We start from the raw sequence: 23,531 nt of genomic DNA, 5'->3' as shown, positions 1-23,531 counted from the left end.
GGTAACACTGTCTAAACTATGTTACACTTTAAACAATATTAAAAATCTACGAGATATTTCAGAAACTACTGAAATATGTTCGTTGTATACCAATGGAACATTTCATGGTATCATTTTTGTTTTCAATTTAATTTTAATAAACATTAGTGATAAATGCTACTGCTTGAGAAGTCTGTTTTTCTCTGTATGGTATCTGGAATAATCTGCAATAATATACTCAAAAGATAATATTCTAATTTTCTTGAGCAGCACTATTCATAAAAACATATAAAATGCATTCATAGAAGATTTGATTTCAGTTTTTATTTTGATATTTTACTGTAGAAGAACACTGTGTTTGATTAAGATGGAAACTATATATTTTGCTCATCATTATCTCTCTAGCACAACGTCTGGCACATACTATGATTCTAATAAATATTCAATGAATTAATTAAAACAATTTTTTTTACTTTGAAAATCTACAGAGAAGTATAGTCATTGAGAATAATTTACTTTTGAAAAAATTTTAGATTTTATGGCTATTTAATTTTGTTTTCTATAACTTAATTGTAAAAGAACATATCAATATAAGGGATATACAAAAAGAACATTAAAATTATAATCATTTAAAGTATAATTTAAGATACTTGTTTTTCTAAACATTATAATTATAATTTTATTTTTCTGTCAAAATAATGATTACCTGGTGATTAATTATTATGAGTAGAGCACCTGTCATTAATTTAAAATAGGATAATTTCTATCCCTACAAATACAGATTACTCCTAGTAGTTTAAAGAAGAAAATGCTAAAATCTTGCTATAATGATTTTCCTTAAAAGTATGTTAAAATTAAGTAACTGAATTCACTAGGAGAGACCTGAGATCTAATGTTTTCTCAAATTTCTGACCACAGACATACTTTCTTCTATTCCTCCCATCAAGAACAACTAAAAAAAAAACTTATATGCTACATATAAAACAAACATAACAAAACTCTGAAATGTGGGGGGCAGAAGGCAGACGGGCTAAGGGCCACAGGGCCCAAGGAACAACAAAGTGGTGAGTCCCTGGGTTATCTTTTTGTCTCATATACCCTAGATTTGGAGGCAAAGAGGCTAGCAACCCAGATAGGCCAACGGGTACAGACAAAAAAAAAAAAAGCCCCAAGAAAAGCATGTTTCTCTAGCCAAAAGACCAGGAAAAGGGCATCCTAGGAAGACAGGAAACTTTTAGACAATTATTTGCTCCAGCCAAACACCACAGAAAAACTATGCCTCTCATTCCCCCCACACACACGAGCAAAGGATGAGTGGGGAGCCTAGACCTGAAGCCTCATGATGCTGTAATGAGGCGCCCTAACATCCAAACTGGGGTGGTATCAGAGAAGGTCATATAGGGAGCCAGGACTTTCATCTCTGCTGGCTGATGACAAGGTATCCCACCCTCAAGGAGTCACTGGAGACCATATGGAGAGCCTGGATTCCCACACCCTGTGGTCAGTAATGAGGCATCCTTCTCTCTTCCCACTGGGGTGGGTCGGGAGGAGACACAGTAGAGAGTCAGGACTTTTACTACTAACCAACAGCAATAAGGCCACCCCCATCAGTGGATACCACGTGCGGAGCTGGAACTCCCACCCCTGCCAAGCCATCATGAGGAGACACCCACTCCCTGGATGTCAGCGGAAGGGAAGTGGGGAACCTAGATTTCTATCTCCACCAGGCAGTGAAGAGGCAGTGCGCCCCACTTGTCCTGGTGGAGTAATGTCAGAGAAAAGTCAACTAAAATAGAAGATTTAAATGAGATAAAAATATCTCAGAAAATTAAAAAAAAAAAATCCAGGTTTCAATCTCAAAATTACTTGTCATACCAGGAACCATGACAGCATATTTCACATTCAAAGCTATGGTGGCCAGAGGAAGTGTAAAAGTTTTGTTATGTGCTAAAAGAACTGTCAACCCAGAATCCTATAACGAGTGAAAATATCCTTTAGGAATAAAGGAGAAATGAAAATATTTTCAGATGATGAAAAAGCTTTGTCAGCCTCAGAGCTAGTCTAAAAAAATGGCTAATAGCAATCATGTAAACATAAGGGAAGCAATAAAAGAGGGAACATTGGAACATCAGGAAGGAAGAAAGGACATAAGCAAAGTATAAGTAAATATAATAGGATTTCCTTTTCCTCTTGAGTTCTGTTAATTATGTTTTGCTGTTGAAGCAAAAATTATAACACTGTCTGATGTGGTTCTAATTGTGGGTAAAGGTAATAGTCAAGACAAATATAGATGAGGGAGGGTAAAGGAATGTAAAGGAGGTAAAGTTTCTATACTTCACTTGGGCTGGTAAAATGACACCACCAGTAGACTGTGATGAGCTACGTAGATATGATGTAATAATTAGAGCAACCACTGAAAAAGCTATACAAAGACATGTGCAAAAAATCACTATAGCTAATTAACTAACAGAGAAATTTGATACATTTACAACTGTATCAAAAAGAATACCTAGGAGTAAAGAGGCGAAAGCCCTGTACAATGAAAACTAAGACACTGAAGAAAGAAATTGAAGAAGACATAAAAAAGTGGAAATATAGTCCTTGCTCATGGATCGAAAGAATTGATATTGTTAAAATGCACATGCTACCCAAAGCAATCTACAGATTCAATACAATCTCCATCAAAATTCCAATGGCATTTTTCACAGATATAGAACGAAGAATCCTAAACTTTGTATGGAACCACAAAAGGCCCAAAGAGACAAAGCAATTTTGGGAGAGAAGAGCAAAGCTGTGGCATCACGCTCCCTGATTTCAAACTATATTACACGGCTATAGTCGAAGAATCCTAAACTTTGTATGGAACCACAAAAGGCCCAAAGAGACAAAGCAATTTTGGGAGAGAAGAGCAAAGCTGTGGCATCACGCTCCCTGATTTCAAACTATATTACACGGCTATAGTTATCAAGACAGTATGATATTGACATAAAAACAGACACACAACTTAATGAAACAGAATAGAGAGCCCAGAAATAAACCCACATATTTATGATATTTACGGCAAAGGAGCCAAGAATATACAATGGGGAAAGGAGAGTCTCTTCAAAAAATGGTGTTGGGGAAACTGAACAGTCACATGCAAAAGAATAAAACTAGATCAGTCTTACACCATACATGAAACTCAACTAAAAATGGGTCAAAGACTTTAAAACATAAGACCTGAAACCACAAAACTCTTAGAAGGAAACACAGGCAGTAAGCTCCTTGACATTTGTCTTGGCAATGATTTTTTTGGATTTGACACCGAAAGCAAAGGCAACAAAAATAAAATAAACAAGTGGGATTATATAAAACTAAAAAGCTTCTGCAGAGAAAAAAATCAGTAAAATGAAAAGACAACCTACCAAATGAGAAAAAAATATTAGCAAACAATATATCTGATAAACAATATAATATCCAAAATGTATAAAGAACTCATAAAACTCAAAAACAACAACAAAAACACCAAACAACCTGATGAAAAAGTGGGCAGAGGATCTGAATAGACCACAACAATGAAAAATTTTCATCTGTAGTTTTCTAAAATCTAAAATCCATTATCCTCTCTCTCTTTTTTTTTGTTTTGAGGGAAGCAAGGATTGGGAAAATTTAGATATTTGTTCTCTGATTTGTTCTTCTAGTATTTCCCCCATTTTCTTTGCGGAAATTAACCTAATATTACTGAGAGTTCAGTCTTTGATAATATTTGGGGTTTTCAATATTTGAACAGACATAAACTCTTAAAAAAAAAAAACTTTGTTTCTTTCAAACCATGCTTGTTTTTCTATTTACAGTTTAAAGATAGTGGAACTGAGTATAGATAAAATAATGATAGGTACTGAGAGTTGTGCTTTCAACTCTCAATAACATTAAACAGTATCATTCATTAAAATGGATACTCACTTATTTCCTTCTCTCCTGCCTTCAATGTTTCCATTCAAAAAGATATTTACTGAGTACTTATCCTGTGTTAGGCAATGCTCTTGGGGCTGAAGATATAACAGCACAATATGTATAATAAGATATATTCCTTTCCTTTTATTCTCACTCACACGTTCTTCACTCTGCTTTCCCACTGAAATTTAATATATATTATTGACCCTTTAACTAAATCGCTCCTCTACCACTCCACCTATTTAATATTTCAACATAATAAGATACACTTTGCCATATTCTTTTGTAATATGTGAGGCATTCCAGGAGAAAAGATAACAATAGAGACTACTCTAATAAGTTTTAACTCTAGATGTGATTGTTATTAATAATTTGTAAGCACAATCAAAAATTTTTACTCTGCGATATGCCTATTTCGGTCAGTATATTTTGAGTACTCTAAGAGGTTCTTTTAATACCTTAAGTTAGGTTGACAAGCACTTCTCTTCTTGACGGAGGGCTAACTTAGATTTCCTGCACTTGGAGAGCATCCAGGTGGACACATACAGAAGCCACTGTGCCATCATCCCCATGGTGGTGCAGGTAGTCGTGCTGCACTGAAATTCTGCTTGGATTTGCAAGTTTTTAGCAGTGATAATCTCATATGTGATACCTCTAATGATGTCACCTGGGAGGATGAATGTGATATCATATGTATTATTTCCCACTATTTATTTATTTTGGTCCTTACAGCTATGTTTTTGCCTTTCATGACTGAATTACAGAAACACTGAGCATCATATATATGTTTTGTTCAGGAGTGTGATTTTACAAGTATAGTACATAATTGCTAGAAAAGAGGAGGTAAAGAGCCAGTAACTAATGAAGGGAAGATTCCCAGTTAGGTTGTATTATGATAATTAATGTTACTATTGATGTAATGGTGTTCATTAATTAGAATTTGGTGTTATTTTAGCATAAATAGGGTTCAGGAAATCATAATTTTCCTCCATGAAATTTTTGATAGTTATATTTTAGACTTACGAGAATGCACTTAATTTTCTTAAAAGGGATCCCTCCTCCCCTCCCAGGAATCAATCACCTTCATAAGCTGGAGGGAAAACTGAATTTACCTGGTAAAGCATAATTGAACTGTTAATTGGTTACTTGATATTTGATAACAAAAACTATCCAGTGGAATAGAGAAAAGAGTGAAAGGAACAAAGGAATATCTTGCTAAACATACACACAAAATTCAGTAAGAACTCGAATCCCTGCTTGGCTAAAGAACTGGTGGTGATCACTGAGGTCAAGACTTCTGTGCATGACTTCTAATCCTACCAAGAACGACCAAAAACACAAATGCTAAATGAGAGACTAATAGTTAAAAATTGTTATCCTCTCCTCCTCTGGACACTGTAGATTACACTCCTCAATCTGTTTTGAAATAAGGCATGCTCATGTGACTTTCCTCAGCTAATAAAATGTGAAAGGTGAGTCACTTCCAGACAAAAGTTTTAAGAGCCAATGAAAATTTGCCATGTTCCCTTCCCTCCACTGTAGGAATGAAGAAAATAAGCACTGATGTGGAGTCTCCATCATTTTGCATCTCTGAGTGACTTCGAGGAGCAGAGCTTCCCTGTGGTTCCACGCGGAACATGTAGTATGAGTGAGAAATAAACTTTTCTTGTGTTGAACTTCTGAGATTTGAAGTTCCCATGTCACTGTAGTAAATCTAACCCCAGAATTGAGTAAGTTCCTAGAATAATAATACTTACAGAAGGACCAATATTTACTGAGAGATTATTGTATTCCAGGTACTTTTCTAAGCATTGCACATGTATTAAGTCGTTTACTCTTCATAAATTCCCTTTAAGGTAAGTGAACTCATTTTACAAATTAAGAAATGGAGACACAGGAAGGCTAAGTGATGTGCCCAAGATTAAGCAACCAGTAGGTGGCAGAAGAAGTATCTGTCCTCAGGCTGGCTGACTTTCTAGCTCACGCCACACTGCATCTAACTGTAAAGAGAGCAACCAAGGAAACAAAATATCTTGAGGATATTACACTTAAAGCACCAGCACAGCTGTTTCCCACTTCTTTATAACCAGAACTAATTATTCTGAATGAAAAATGATACTTGTGAAGTAGGTAGAATGCTCTGTGTATATTGCATATGTTCATTCCTTTAGTCAACAAATATTTATTGAACACCTAAGAGCCAGGGATAGGCTAAGTACTAGACATCCATAGATGAATAAACTGACTTGATTCGTGCTTTTGTGCAGCTTTCAGTCTATTTCATAATTTAAATAAATAAACTTATAGTTAATTTTTTGTAAGTGTTAAGAAGGAAACAGATGAGATACTCTCTTTAATAAAAATGGGGAACCAACTTACTGCATAAGTGAATGTACAAGTAAACAAGTGTGAGTATGCTAATGAAACATGATTACAAAGTATGTTGGCAAAACAAACTGTATTTATTGGCACTCTTAGTTCTTCATAAGAAAAATCATCAGCCTTTTATTAACATGTCTTGTGGGCTATTTAGTCAATTCCTAGTAACATATATTACCTCAATGCTGTAAGTGTGTGTGTGTGTGTGTGTGTGTGTACATGCACTCTCATCTAAAGGATATATCTACACATATACATTTGACATATGTCTTAAGCCATTAATACTGTTCTGACTCTCTTATGTATTACTAAGCACTTCTTTCAGTCTCCTTTCTCTGACACACTTACATCCTCTCTGACCTAAGGTCGTGTATTATATCTGATAATTTAATTACAAATTGATTGTGAAGCTCCTGAGAAATGCATTCTTCCTGTCTTTGAAAAGTGTACTCTCACATCCTGACACTGTAAAGTCATAGTTCACAAAGCCAAATCCTAGTCTTCAGTCCAGTCTTTCCAAGTCAGGCTAGTTTGTTCTCTCTCCCTGTATTACTGAACCTGGAAGGAAAGATAGGATTCCAAACACACCACTGGGGACGCGTTACAGCTGTCTGTCTATATCCTTTATTCCCATGCATATCAGTGGGGAGTAGTTACTGTGAATGATGATTCTTGAGAAACTTTATGAAACATTTTGGATTCACAGAGAGGGAGATAGTGATTGATGAACGTATGTGAATTAAACTAGGTTTCCAATGAACTATAATGACGCTTTAGATGAAAAAATAGTGAATATTATTAAAGTGTGTGTTAGATTGCACAAGCCATACTTAATAGTGAGAAAAGTTTTGTTAGCAGCCAAATCAAACATCTTAAAGGCATGAAAAAGAAAGTGGGTAGGAAAGTAAACTTTTTGTCTAAAATTTTGTTTCCATTACAGGTTTCTTATTTTGACCCAAGTTGTGATCTAACTTTCTGCTAATGTTTCTGTTCTCTCTGGATGGTCCCATGTGTAGCTTATGCTACCTTCTCCCTTCCTTTCCCCTTGTACTGTTTACTGCAGCAGCAATCCATTGCACTTCTTTGCATCACATTTGCTCCTAATTTCCTTTTTTTATCAAAAAAAGGAAAAGGTAATATCATTTGGTTAAAGTATAATAGTATAACCTTAGTCACAGTGCATGAAGAGTAAAGCCTTGCAGAATAAAATATACTACACAGGAAGATTCTTAGTTTACTTAAGGTGACCTTTGAAAAGCCATGTTGATGTTGTCCAGTAATTTTAAAGAGAGATATATTTATACTGTAAGTTTGAAGGCAGACAAATGCCTATTTGATAAAGGGCAGAGCAAATCATTCAAGAAAAAAATCATTGCGTCCTTAAAATAATCATATCTGAGGGCTTATATTTCTTTTTTATTTATTGTTGCAGAATGAAAACTCTCCTAATAGAGTACTGGATGTTTTGTTTGATTCTTTAATTTTCTTTTTCTTTTCTTCTCTTTTCTTACAGAAAGCAGTTTTCTGGGGACCAAAAATATTTAGGTGACTCCTTTTGCTTTTTGGGTGCACCACCACTCCCTATGAGCCTGGTTTTCTGGTATTGTAAGGAATACAGTGGTTTTATAGTATTTAAGGGATAGTTTTCCATGTGAAAATGATAGATGAGAAAAATAATCCCCTAAGCATCTGGTCAGGTTCTATACGCTACTGCAAGACACCAGAGCAGCTATTGTGTGTTGTGCAGGAAACTGGGCTCAATTCTTACAAAATACTTATTTACCATGTTTGTAAATTCTGAATCTCCGCTAAAGGAGGAGGAACAAATTTAGGAGCTGAGTATCCAGACAGAGCAGTAGAGTTGGTTCTTGAACTTTCCTTAATCTAGAGCTGAAGAGGAAGAGCCTCCCAACAAGAATTCCACTAACTCCTTTCTTGTAACAGTTACATTTACTAATGAGGTTGCCTGGTGGGATAAGAAAAGGTTTGGTTCCAAAAAATGGAAAGATTTTAATGATAAAACAGTTTACCAGACATCTTCATTTTTATAACTTTCACTTCTTAAACTCTTTTACTTTATTAACATTTGAAAAAAAGTAGTGGCTCCAACATCATGAACAATTAAATAAGGAGGCAGGGCTGGAAAGTAGAGAAGAGAAATAGTTTCCAAGAAGAAAAAAAAAAAAAGAACTTTATTCAATGAGCTCTCTATGACCCACCAGATTAGCAAATGTTGAATTGCATTTTCACTCTTTGTCTTTGCATCTTTAACCAACTACTCTTCTGGCTCAGGCTTTATTTATTTATTTACTTTTGGGCAGCAACATACAAAGCTTTTTAGTGAATAGCTACACTCTTTTTTAAACTTTTTCCTTTCCAGTAGAGCTAGTCTCAATTTAAGCAGTCTTAGGGCAGCAATAATTACTTTTATCTTAATTAGGAAAATTGTAAAATTCCTTGTGAAACACTTAATTCTATACAGCAATTCTATCCCACTTGACGAAAGTAGATATTCTTTCATCCTAATAATTACTGCTGTGGTGAATAGGCTTAATTATTTTTAGAAATTATAATTAAAAATTCTTCCCCATAAGACTTCAGAAATTGATCACTATAAGAAATCACAGGAAAGGATTTGCTTAACTTTGAGGAATATCCTTATGCTACAGAGTACAATTTTCAATTATCTTTAAAATTATATCTATTACTGCAAAGTAAATGTTTTTTAAATAGCATAAAATATTTCATATAAAATGTATCTTATTAGTTATATAACCTTTATTGATACATGCCTGCCTGGTATTATTTAAAATTAAGTTTATGATTTTCACTGTTGCCTTCTCTAAACCTCAGTTACTTCATTTACAAAATGGGGATAAATAAAACCTACTTTATAGAATTGTTGTAAGGAATGTATTTAGAGTGTTCAGCCCAATGCATGGTACACAGAAGTCAGCAGCAGCAGCAGGAGGCAGCATAGTTAGAAAAAGGTTCAAATCCCAGCCCTGACACTCACTATGTAAATGACAACCTGTCTGAGTATTAGTTTTTTTATCCACACAGGAGTAGTAGTTCTCATTAATGCTCTTCGTTCAGTGCTTGCTACAAGTCCACCAATAAATGGTAGTTATATCAGCTGTTATACAAATTTAAGTGTATACAGTTTTGTATTTCTATCAAACTAAAACAAGAAGTTTTCCAGAAATTCAGATATATTTTTGAAAGGTCTAACATTTTTTAATGCAACATTTAACTGCAGTGACAGATACGCAGAAGTAAATCTTTTAGCCTGCTCTGCAGGGTCCGTGGAGTGCCCCTCTTTCCAGTATCATCACCCTTATTGCATTATTTAGAACCTCTAATCCTCTCAGATTGTCCCCCAAACTTGTGCTGTTCATTCCTAGTTATGTGCTGTTCCTCTCATTAAAATGTTTATGCTTATCCAATTAGCAATTAATTGTGTATTACTCTGCGATGTTTCTATGTTTGTTCTGTATCACATGCCAGTCTTCCCTCTAAAACATCCTTGCTTATAAATTTGGCAATTAAACATTTGTTTATATTCTGGTAGATCTCAACTGTTCATTTAATCATGCATTTACACTTTGACTCTCTTACTAGATTATAAACTAGTGATCAGGGTATTTGTCTTACGCAGCTTTGCAACTCCACAGTACTTAGAACAGTTTGCAAACAGGTATGCAATAATATTTGTTAATTTAATTGCTCTCTCATGGTGTTTTCATGTAATAAAATTAGATTTAACTTTTAAAACAAAACTATGACAGAGACAAGTCTTGAAAGGCAGAGCAAGGCTACTAATTACTAAACATGCTAATGAATTTTAACAAAACCATATATGGCCTTTTCAGCTTTTACACTAATACACACTAAGTGGGGTGGAAGTAGTTATCAAACTACTGACAATGGAACTAAAAGTATCACTTTCTTAGTAGCTTATCATGCCTTTGTAGAAGGAATGATTTGCCAGTATCATATTTAACCCAAATAGGAAAATACAACAGCAAATTAGGAACATGGAGACAATTTCATGAGCCTTTGTGAAGTTTGCTTTAGGCTACACGATCATTTCAGTGATCAAATGCAAGCTGGTCCATTTGTATTTGATTCTTTCTGTTATTTGTGAGGCATGCCAAAGAAAAATGTTTCTGTCCAAAACAAGTTATCTAACACATTTATTTTAAATTAATTGAAAAAGTATGCTTACTTGTTTCACAATTAACTTTCTATTTACAAAAGCTCTTAACTCTGTTGACACTCAATTTTGTCCATTCAGAAAACAACCAAATCCTACACCCCCTCTACTTTTTTTTCCCAATAAATATCAGTCAAAAATATAAAACCGTTTTTCAAAGTAAATTTCCTTCCCTGATTTATATTTGTTACACTAACAGACAAGAAAGGAAAACACCCACTACTTGAGCATGAATACAGAAAACCTTTCATGATATATTTACCCCTAATTCTCATTAATGTACATAAATATTTTAAAAACCTGTACTCACAATAGAGGAATAATTCTGTCATTATTTTAAAACAACATTTAATTTTGAATTCATTTTTAGTGTTCAGGTATAAAGTGTTTTTCCAAAGGGTAGCATAACACATGTGCTTATATAATTTAAGTATATTTAAGTATTCACCTCAATATTCATGCCTCATTTATTAGAATTACATTTAAATTAAGTTTTCTATTAAAATGTAATATTTAAAATTTTTTCTTATTCACTTTTTGAGAGGCTTTAAACTATTTTCCCAATTTAGATAAGTTTCTTGCATAAACTTTTACTTTTATTTTGACTCAACTTTCAAAATTTAAATAGTTCATGTAAATTTGATACTAATTAGGACATACCAATAAAAGATTTGTTCTGCAGGTATACACATCCTTTTATTACAGATGGACAGTTGTTACTCAGTATTTAATCAATTTCATATTTCCTCTTTTACATAAAGACAGCTTATATGCTTAAAACAATGACATAAAGACATGACTAGAAAACTCAGCACACAGCTCAAAATTCACCAATCCATATATATTGATTTGACCTTCAACGGAAGTTTTTTTGAATCTAAATATAAATAATGAGGATAAAGTGATATACAGTTTAGCTGATAATAAATGACCTCTGTCTTCCCAAAAACCATATTCTTTCTAAAGCAATAGATAGATATGATTGATTAATGAACTATTTAAAGATGGCAATAACCCTTTGCAAAATACCAAAAAACTTTTCTCTTACAATTGCCTCAAGACAGAGGTAAAGACTATTAAAAAATGTTTTAGAATACTGTCCCATATAGAAAAACTCAATTAACAAAGCCCCTAAACAGGGCTCTAGTGAAGAGTTTCCTATGCAAGTGGAAATCTGCATTAAACAAAACTGTTTAATTTTCTTTAATTCAACATCCCAACTCAACATCCCAAACTCATTTGACCATGTAATACTTTACTCAAGTAACACTTATTGACAGCCCTTGGATCATACTTCGGAATATGTTGTCAGGGATGTGGTGATTTTTTCATTTAAAACTATTAGGTAGGACTTCCCTGGTGGCACAGTGGTTAAGAATCTGCCTGCCAACACAGGGGACATGGGTTCAATCCCTGGTCCGGGAAGATCCCACATGCTGCGGAGCAACTAAGCCCGTGTGCCACAACTACTGAGCCTGCACTCTAGAGCCCACAAGCCACAACTACTGAGCCCACGTGCCACAACTACTGAAGCCTGCGTGCCTAGAGCCTGTGCTCTGCAACAAGAGAAGCCACCACAATGAGAAGCCCGTGCACCGCAATGAAGAGAAGCCCCCACTCGCCGCAACTAGAGAAAGCCTGCGTGCAGCAATGAAGAGCCAACGCAGCCAAAAAAAAAAAAAAAAAAAAAGGATAAAGAAGTTAAAAAAAACCTAAAACCATTAGGTACTATAAGCCAGGGGCTGATCAGTATGTTAGCTCACTCATGCAACCTCCCACTTGCTCATGAGGGCAGAGACCTCTTCTGTCTTGATCACTGCTGTACCCCAGTCCTTAGAAATAACCTCTATTATAGGACCTGTTTTCAGTGACTACTATCCTCTAGTACCTGTGTTAGGAGTTAGGCCAATAAAGATTAGTAAGGAGTATTTTCTACTTGAGAAGATGAGGACAAGATACAAACAATTACAATATAATGTGGTGAGTGATGTTTGAATAAAGTGCTTTGAGGGCAAACAAGAAAGACTTATGAATTCGCCTGGAGAGGTCAGGGAGACATGATGCTAGAAATAAGCCTTTAAAGAATAAAGAAGGATGTACCAGGTGAAGGAGGAAAGAAGAGGTATGGACCCTGTGCTACAGCCACACTGAAAAACTATAACCCTAAAGTTTCTAACTCTAATAACATTGATTTTATAGTGATTTTCTCCTTTTATTCTAACATTGGAGTGCTCCATAAATAAATGAATGGATAAATGAATTTTGTTTCAGTGAGATTTGTGATTATATCAAGCATTCCATAGTTTGAATCCCATCCAAACATTCCCAGGGAACTTTCCAGTCTACAAATTCCAGACTAGAAATGGTAAAATACAGAAGAAGAAAGGTTATTGTGCACTGAGGCAGTAGGAGGAGGAAGGGTTGAGCCAGACTACAGACAGCACCCAGGCCTGTGTGAAGTTTTTTGATCATCTTTGATATTCTGAACTCTAAAGTTATTTTCCCTCTTTGTCTTTCTCAAGGTTTTGTTACGATGTTTTAAAAATTTTATCATTTCTCGTGCTCTGAAAAAATCAGGGCATGCTAGATGTCTCTGTTTTCTTTTTTGTGACTCTCTTTGAGCTAATGTTTTCTGAGGAACAAATATGAATTAGGCACCATATTATATTCTGTAAACATATCATTTAATCCTTATAACAGTTGTATGAGATGTATATTAACCCCAAATTTCACAGATAAGGAGAGGAGGGTCAAGAACTCATACACCAAGCCCAACCAGCAGGTTCAATATTCAATAAACACATACTTATTTAATGGCTATACTAGAACAGGCACTATTTCTAGGCGCTAGGGATACAGTAATGATCAAGACCGAAAAGATCTCCGCCCTCATGGAATTTACATTTTCATGGAGGAAACAGACAATAAGTATGTAAAAAAAAGTTTCAAAAAGGATAATAAGAAGAGTTATGATGAAAATAAAGCTTAGTTATGGGATATAGAGTGACTGTATTACATACACTGTATTTAGGGAAAGCCTCTATGAGACGGTAACATATGAGCAGATATCTCAGTGATGAGAAGAATCCTGTCACCCAAAGACAAAAGGTAAAGGCATTCTAGACAGTAGAGAGAGCTAGCTGAGAAGGCATTACACTGGATATGAGCTTGGTATGTTTGAGTACAGAAAGGATGTTAGTGTGGCTTAAGCTTAGAAAATAAGAGGATCAAATGTGTTCTGAAATTAGAAAGGTGCAGGATCATTTAGGATTTTGAAGGAGTCTTTGGAAGAGTTTAAGAAAGGAGTAGTAATAAGATCTGATTTATCCTTTATCTCACTTTGGCTGCTGTGTGAGGAAAAAATCAGTACAGGGTTAGTGTGGAAGCTGAAAGGTAGGTTAGGTAGGAGGGTGCTGGAGAAGTTGAGATGGAAACAGTTGTGGTAGATAGCACTGGAGCTGGAGAGAAGACATCAGATTTTGGATATATTTTATAGACAGAGCCAATAGGAACAGCTGACATAATACAGAGGCAGAGGAAAGGGGTATTGGAAGAGTGGTAAGGAAAAGAGAGGAATGAAAAATCACTCCTAGTTGGAGGCATAAGCTCCTAATAAACTGAATCTTCCACAGATAACAACCATAAAATCTGAGCAAACTAGAAACAACAACAACCTGAGAGCTGCGCAGAGTAAACAAAATCAGTGTGATTCTGCAGGGGTGTTAAAATTGAAGGAAGTGATCAATACAGGGTGAGTTCTTCATTTTTGAGGGTTTGTCTCCAAGGCAGCTACAATCATGGCAATGATGCAGGTGACTGAAACTGATAGAAAGCCTGCTTCTGGACATAGGAACAAAGGGAAGGAGCTTGAGGTAGATAGGAATGCTGGAGAGTGAGGTGGGAACCATGAAAAAGAGAGTGCCTGAGAAGGGGAATGCCAAATTCTATGTTTAAATCCTTTTCAAGTCTCTTGCTGGATTGTGAACTATGCATGAGTAAGACAGACAAAAGTAGTCTGAACTAAGATCTGAGCCACAACCCACTGTAGGTATGACAGACTTTACACAGTTTGAGTCTAACCTAGTTAACTGCCTGCTAAAAGAATAACATCAATACCCCTTAGAGGAATATAACAGAATCCAGTTTCTACCACATAACATTTACAATTTCTGGGATACAACAGAAAGCTACAAAAAGCTGGAAAACTATGACCCATTTTCAAGAAAACAGATAATCAATGGATGTCAACCAAAAAATGATTCAAGTGTTGAAATTATTAGACACGGACTTCAAAGTAACTATTATAATGAAGTACAGGAAAACACAATCATAATGAATGAAAAATAGGAAATCTCAGCAAATGGAAAATTTTGAAAGAGAAGCAAATCAAAATTTTAAAATGCAAAAGTAAAATGTCGGAAATAATAATTCATTGGATAGGTTTAATAGCTGAAGGGAAATACAGAGAAAGTCAGTTAAACTCAAGATTTATCAGTAGAAATTATCCAGCCTGAAGGAGAAAGAGAAAAATGATTGAAAACACTAACAGAGACTTAGGTATTTGTAGTAAAATATCAGAAGGTCTATTGTACATGCAACTGGAGTCCCCAAAACAGAAGAGAGTGCAGCAGAAAACTATTTAAATAAAAAATGGCACCGAATTTCCCACATTTGGATGGATATATATTGACAGATTTAAGAATTTGAGTGATTCCCTAGAGGATAAAGGTAAAGAAAACCACACCTAGGGAACATCATAGTCATGCCGTTGAAAACCAAAGATAAAGACAAAATTTTGAAAGCAGCCAGAGAAAAATACACATTACATATAGGAAGGAAAAAAACGGAGCACAGAAAACAGTAAAAAAAAGTCTTTAAAGTTCTGAAAGAAAAATAATATACTATCAACCCAGAATTCCACATCTAGTGAAAATATCCTTCTAGAAGACAAAATAATCACCTTTGCCGCAAAAGAAAAAGTATGAGAGTTCACTGACAATAGATCTGCACTATCAGATATGATAAAGGAAATTCTCAGCCTGAAGGAAAATGCCAGATGGAAACCTGAATCTTCTGAAATGACCAAAGAGCACTAGAAATGGTAAATGTATGGGTAATATAAATATTTTCCCTCCTAATTTTGTAAACATATATATGATGCCAAAGCAAAAATTATGATATGCTCTTGTGGTATTCCTAAGGTAGGCAGGTGTAATAATATATTATACAAGAAATAGAGCACAAAGGATTCTCGGCAGGGTATGTGGCAGGTAAATGGATTCATAGGGTTACAGGGTTTTTAAATTTTACATGAAGTGGTACACTATTAAATCTATGTAGGTTGAAAACTAAGGTGTATAAAATAATCCCTAGATAAACCACTTGAAAAATAGAGCTAAAAAGCCAATACATAAATTAAAATGCAATTCTAAAATATAGTCAAATAATCCAAAAGAAAGGCAAAAGGAGGGGAACAAAGAAACAAAGAAACAAACAAAAAAAAACAGAGGAGACATACAGAAAACAAATATTAAAATTATAGAGCTAAATCTAACCATATCAACAATTACTAATTATTAAATGCTAATAGACTAAATATTCCAATTGGAAAAGAGATATCAAAATTGATTAAAAAGCAATACCCAACTAGATGCTGTGTACAAGAGATGCACTGAAAATACAAAGACACAGATGGGTTGAAAGCAAATGGATGGAAAAGGATATATAAACAATAAGCATAGGAAGCTAGAGTGGCTCATCAAAAAATCTACAAACAATATATGCTGGAGAAGGTGTGGAGAAAAGGGAACCCTCCTGCACTGTTGGTGGGGATGTAAATTGATACAGCACTATGGAGAACAGTATGGAAGTTCCTTAAAAAACTAAAAATAGGGCTTCCCTGGTGGCGCAGTGGTTGAGAATCTGCCTGCCAATGCAGGGGACACGGGTTCGAGCCCTGGTCTGGGAAGATCCCACATGCCACGGAGCAACTAGGCCCGTGAGCCACAGTTACTGAGCCTGCGTGTCTGGAGCCTGGGCTCCGCAACAAGAGAGGCCGCGATAGTGAGAGGCCCACGCACCGCGATGAAGAGTGGCCCCCACTTGCCGCAACTAGAGAAAGCCCTTGCACAGAAACGAAGACCCAACACAGCCATAAATAAATAAATAAATAAATAAATAAATAAATAAAATTAAAAAAAAAAAAAAAACTAAAAATAGAACTACCATATGACTCAGCAATCCCACTACTGGGCATATACACTGAGAAAACCATAATTCAAAAAGAGACATGTACCACAATGTTCATTGCAGCACTGCTCACAATAGCCAGGACATGGAAGCAACCTAAGTGTCCATCAACAAATGACTGGATAAAGAAGATGTGGCACATATATACAATGCAATATTACTCAGCCATAAAAAGAAACAAAATTGAGTTATTTGTAGTGAGGTGGATGGACCTAGAGTCTGTCATACAGAGGGAGGTAAGTCAGAAAGAGAAAAACAAATACCGTTATGCTAAAGCATATGTATATATATGGAATCTAAAAAAGAAAAATGGTTCTCATGAACCTAGGGGCTGGACAGGAATAAAGATGCAGACGTAGAGAATGGACTTGAGGACATGGGGAGGGGGAAGGGTAAACTGGGACCAAGTGAGAGAGTGACATGGACATATATATATACTATCAAATGTAAAATAGATAGCTAGTGGGAAGCTGCTGCATAGCACAGGGAGATCAGCTCAGTGCTTTGTGACCACCTAGAGGGGTGGGATAGGGAGGGTGGGAGGGAGGCTCAAGAGGGAGGGGATGTGGGGATATATTTATACATATAGCTGACTCACTTTGTTATACAGTAGAAACTAATGCACCATTATAAAGCAATTATACTCCAAAAAAGATGTTAAAAAAAAAAAGAAGAAGAAGCTAGAGTGGCTATGTCATTAACAGGCAAAGTATATTTTAAAACAGGGAGTATTACCTGAAATAAAGAGGGATATTTAATCTTGATAAAGGGGTCAATTCTTCAAGAAGATATAATATTCCTGGTATTTAGCTAATATCAGAGCCTCAAAGTACGTGAAACAAAACTGACAGAACTAAAGGAAGAAATAGATAATCTCACAATGATACCAGGGGATTCTAATACCCCTCTTCAATAGATAAAACGAGTAAACAAGAAATCAGTAAAGACACAGACCATATGAGCCATATTATCAACCACTTTGACCTAATTTAAATTTATAGATGGGTATGCTCAATGACTAAAGGATGCACACCATTTTCAAGTGCACATAATATGTTCCCCAAGATATGCCATATATACTAGGTCATAAAGCAACCTTTACGTTTAAAGTAATTGAAATTATAAGGAGTATATTCTTTGACTACAATGGAATAAATAACAACAAGATATCTATAAACACCCCAAATATGTGCAAATTAAACAACACACATAAATAATACATAGGTTATTAAAGAAATAAAAAGTAGGAAATGTTTCAAACTTGATGATAACGAAAATATAACAAATGTGAGATGCAGCTAATGCAGTGAATAGGAAAAAATTTATAGCTTTAAATACTTATATTAGAAAAGAAGAAAGTCTAAAAACAATAACCTAAGCTTGCATCTCAAAAAACTAGTAAATGAAGAGGAAAGTAAACCTAATATAAGTAGAAAAAAAATAATAAAGGTCAGAGCAGAAATCAGAATTATTATCTGGCAGAGAATTTGTTAATCTAGCTAGCATAGGTTTGGAAATCTCCCAAGACTGAGTCTGTGTTCTGTGTTTATGTGTATGCATATGTTATGCAGAGGAGACAGCAGGATCTAGAGCCACTAATGCCCATTTTTACAACGAGTTTGGTTAATACGAGCTCTTGCTCGTATAGCAAGAAGAATAAATTTGTATCAATTCTTTGAATTTACTGGTAAATTAGAATCAGACCATTTTCATTTAATTTGGAAAATCTTTACAATAACAACTTGAAAAAACTAAAGTTTTAAAATATTACAGCTTTACTGTGACGCATAAATTTTCATCAATTATTATATACATAATTTAAGCTCTACTGTAAGACCATAAATAGGGAAAGAAAGAGGAAGGAAGGAGGGGAAGGAAGAAAGGAGACAACAGAATTACATCCTCCCTTGTGTCCCGAGGTGACAATTCTTTTCTTCATTGATAAAGAAATACGTAAGTTTCTGGGGACTTCCCTGGTGGTGCAGTGGATAAGAATTTGCCTGCCAATGCAGGGGACACGGGTTCGAGCCCTGGTCCGGGAAGATCTCACATGCCGCAGAGCAACTAAGCCCGTGCGCCACAACTACTGAGCCTGCTCTCTACAGGCCGTGAGCCACAACTACTGAAGCCCGCGCGCCTAGAGTCTGTGCTCTGCAAAAAGAGAAGCCACCGCAATGAGAAGCTTGCACGCCACAACGAAGAGTAGCCCCTGCTCGCCGCAACTAGAGAAAGCCTGCACACAGCGATGAAGACCCAATGCAGCCAAAAAAAAAAAAGAAATACGTAAGTTTCTGTTCCTAGAGGCAGTGTTTTCTGATCTGTATAGAGTCCCGCTTAAGTGTTCCCTTGTATGGTGGAGACAGATCAGTCCATCATTGATGAGGAGCAAGATAGAAAATAATCAGGTAAGACATTTTCTGGAATTAACTCTCTGGTCCTTGGCTATGCAAAGACATATAAATAAGTTAACTAAACAATCTCTTCCTTTTCAGAAGGACAAGATATGTTATTTCCCTACAGTTAGTACATCTGTCTAGGTATGATGATACAAAATAGTTCAAATAGAAAGGTAAGCCTTAGTTACTGTGATAGGCTGTATCTTACAATAGAATATCTACAATGGGCTCCTGGTGTTGAAGATAAAACCCCTGGTAAGTGTACTGTTCAACAAATATCCACAGGGACCATGAGCCAATTAGAGAGACTTCTCCTAAAGGTGCATAACTTGAGTCTAGGTTTGCTCTGTGTAATCAAAAACAAATCTAAATGGAAGGGAAGCTGAATTCGAGGATAGACAAGGTATTTTCATACCTGTTTCCTTCAACTTGGAAAAAGTGAAATTAAGATTGTATTTCCAGTTGTCTCAGTGTTTTAGGTACTTCAAAGCTGCAAATCAGTATACGCTGGTAGAATTTATTTATTTATTTATTTATTTTTGGCTGTGTTGGGTCTTCGTTTCTGTGCGAGGGCTTTCTCCAGTTGCGATGAGCGGGGGCCACTCTTCATCATGGTGCACGGGCCTCTCACTATCGCGGCCTCTCTTGTTGCGGAGCGTAGGCTCAGTAGTTGTGGCTCACAGGCCTAGTTGCTCTGCGGCATGTGGGATCTTCCCAGACCAGGGCTCGAACCCATGTCCCCTGCATTGGCAGGCAGATTCTCAACCACTGCGCCACCAGGGAAGCCCTGGTAGAATTTATATACAAAAATTTCCAATAAGGAAAAAGATTTTTAGAATTTTCCATAAAAGTTTGAATCTGAGTAAACAAAAGGGCCTCTACATTTCAATTATCTAACTATGATAATCAGAAAATTTTCTGAAATAAATGATTTTTTGATGATGCCTTGGATTCCAACTTCTTACCAAACAAAAATGTCAAAGAAAAAAGCATATCAAAGGATGTAAGTTTGGTAATGAAGCCTGTTATCGTTTATTACTTAAACTCTGACATAATTATCCTAATTTTTGTAGCATTGCATTTACAGTTCGCTTCAGTTAGGATGAAAGTAAAATCTAGTGGGAACTCTTCAATTAAAAAAAAAATTTTTTTTAAATTTATTTATTTTACTTATTTATTTTTGGCTGTGTTGGGTCTTCATTGCTGCATGCGGGCTTTCTCTAGTTGCGGTGAGCGGGGGCTACTCTTTGTTGCAGTGCGTGGGCTTCTCTTGTTGTGGAGCATGGGCTCTAGGCGCACGGGCTTCAGTAGTTGTGGTGTGCGGGCTCAGCAGTTGTGGCTCACAGGCTCTAGAGGGCAGGCTCAGTAGCTGTGGCACATGGGCTTAGTTGCTCCGCGGCATGTGGGGTCTTCCCAGACCAGGGCTCGAACCCCTGCCCCATGCATTGGCAGGCGGATTCTTAACCACTGCATCTGCAGGGAAGCCCCGAACTCTTCAATTTTAAGTTTAGTAGGCTACCCGGGGAATGTTGAAAATCTTTCTTATGTGCTAAACATGTGTTTTGAGAGGAAGTATCCACCACTGCTCCAGGTTAATGCTCTAAGGTGCTGTGCGGGGTTCAGTTACTGACTGCAACTGCTAGCCTTCAACTTTAGGTTACCTGGACAAACTGTTCCGATTAAACACAATTTGAATCCAATTAGTCGTAGTGGTAGGGCTAGTCCAGTGAGGCTGTAAAGAAGTAGCTTCTCAGAAAGAATGTGTATTATAGTTATGAACTGGATTCAGCTAGAAGTCCCGGCTCTGGAGGATCAACCAATACAACGGTAACAGGAAATAATTCCCAATGGAACGTTCAACAGTGACCTGGAAGGTCATTAACAGTCACACTGCACCCTATTTGGACCTTCCTTTTGAATACTGCTGACTCTACCGAGTCTTTAACTTCTGTGTCTCAACACCTTTGGTTCTGGGCCAGGTTACCATTCTTAATTTGAAATTATCTAGGGAAAAGAAAGTTCCATTTATCCAAACACCTCACTTTATTATTTCCCTTCTCATCTCTCCAGGTCTCATGGCAACTTTAATTTACTATTTTTATTGTTTGTATGGTTCTTATCCACCCCCTTGGGATTGAATGAATATGTTTTGCAAACCATAATTTTCTGGATGTCAGAGAAGTGGTATGGCGCAGCTACTTTGTATAATGTATCACTCCTGGTAGCATTTGGGTTAGTACTCCATAATCAAATAAATTAGTATTTCTGCAAAGAAATGTATAAATATTTATACTAAATTGGATAAAGACAACAAATAGCCACATATTAGTTTAAATTAAGTTTTGTCAGCCAATATGTTTTCCACAAGCATATGAAAAAAATTATGGTTTTCAATGGCTTTTAAAAGGATTAGACCTATAATAAATCCTAGAAGTGAAACTCCAATTCCCATTTGTTCCAAATACTAAGCAAATGCAGAGTATCTTTAACTTATTTTACTTTTCAGTAGTATTACTCAGTTGCCATGTCATAGTCCTAGCAAGTAAATGCAAACCTTATTTTTTGTGTGCTTTATTTCATAAACGATGAAATCATAATCTTATTAGCCCACTATAGTTCCTCAAAATAAAATTAATAAAAATATTGGATATAAAATATGAATAATGGCATTTGCAGATAAGTTTATTTTTACTGATCGGTATATAACATCCAAGAGCAACATGTGCTTGTGATGCCTCCTACCAAACCGACTGCTATTGTTCTACTGTCTTTCCTACATATAGATTCTAGCACCAGCAATGATTAGAGTCAGATTAATGAAAGTCACATCAAAAGTCACATTTAGTACCTTAGCTCCTTTTCTCTGTAGGCATGGATTCCCTAATTGTTTGTTTACTGTAGTATTTTAGCAAACATTGCAGTTCTACTAGTTGCTAGCCTGGAAAAGGACAGGAAAATCCACTTTACTGAATTTTAGCATTTTTCAAAATATTGTATCTTGGATTTTCTTGTATCTGGCTTCAAATGGACAAAAGTCTCAAAAGAAAGAGTGTTTGCCTCTGAGGAATTAGGAAAAATCCAAAAATACATCTACCCTGAGCGCTAACTGTATTGATTTTTATAGAAAAGATATTAGCACTAAATAGGTCTTAAATCTGACAACCCCTCAGGTACTTATTTCATTGGGACTGTTTTTACTGCAACTGGAAGAATAAGCACACATGAACTAGAAGTGATAAGTTAATAGGCTCATCTTATACACCAATAATTTAAAAAATAAAATATAAATTAATAATAAAAAGCCATCTAAGGAAAGATATTGTACAAATATAAGTTCTAAAACAAAGACTACATATCAACAGTATTGAATGGTACTTATTTCTGAAACTTCCCTCTTTCACAACACACTCACACACATACACACATACATACAGAAACCCTACAAAAGGCATAAACCATAGAAAAGACTAGAGGACAGGTTATTTATTAGAAAAAATTGTGCCCTGAGTCACAAAAAGTACTAAGGCAAATGAACTGAGATAGAATAATAAAATTAGTATACTTAGCTAGCAGTTGAACCATTTATCAAAAAGGACCACTTTATCTGTGCTCTTTTCTTTTGCAGAATCCAATAAACTGCCATTATATTCCTTCTAAATGGTTCCATTACAAGGATTCTATAACAACAGACTAATCTCTTGATAATTATAATAAATGCTTGTAATCAAAGAAGGAACCATTTAAAATAGGAAGGAGAAAGGCTGTTTTCCATCACACTCGTTGTAGTTCTGTGACCTTTGAAGCATTCAGCTACAATACAGCTTTCTATCCAATCCTGTTCAAATAAATATTCAAGAAAATACTAGGTTAATGATAATTTGGATTGAGGTATTTCAGCATTTTTTGTTTCCAAATTTTAAATTGTGTTAACATTAAGAATAAAGCGGCATCTTCGCTTAGAGTATAAATTTCTAGCATTTAAATGATAAATGATAAATGATTTGATTAGATTTGTTTCCTTCGGGGGAACAAAAGCAATAGTTACTTTAGAAAACTAGAATGATGAGCTATTCACAACGCTTATGGCTTTAAGGAAGTATCATTTTCCTAGAAGACAGCACATCTCAACACAGAAGTTGGGGCTGTATTTACTTGAATAAACAATGATTTCCAGAGAGCACAGAAGTAACTGATGGCTGATAAAGTTACGGGAAATGACTATATATGATCAGAATGGCTTTCATCTGCATTTTGTTAGACCAAGCATTGATTTCACTTTTCAGCTGTGAACAGCAAGAGGCCAGCTGTGCCCAGAGTGGGAGCAAACTGTGAACCAGGGTTACACTAGAGGGGAGACTGTTTAAAAAAATAAAAAGTAA

At 35.7% G+C, this 23,531-nt stretch overlaps 1 protein-coding gene across 8 annotated transcripts in view; it reads right to left on the bottom strand.

Annotated features, from left to right (window-relative positions):
• The window catches only part of NBEA (neurobeachin), a 602,800-nt gene that overhangs the window by 239,856 nt on the left and 339,413 nt on the right, over positions 1-23,531 (bottom strand). The window lies entirely within an intron of this gene.

This window comes from Balaenoptera musculus, chromosome 18, assembly GCF_009873245.2.
Source record: "Balaenoptera musculus isolate JJ_BM4_2016_0621 chromosome 18, mBalMus1.pri.v3, whole genome shotgun sequence".
NCBI lineage: Eukaryota > Metazoa > Chordata > Mammalia > Artiodactyla > Balaenopteridae > Balaenoptera > Balaenoptera musculus.
Note: the sequence above shows the minus strand (reverse complement) of the source record. Positions and strands in the feature narration are given on the sequence as shown.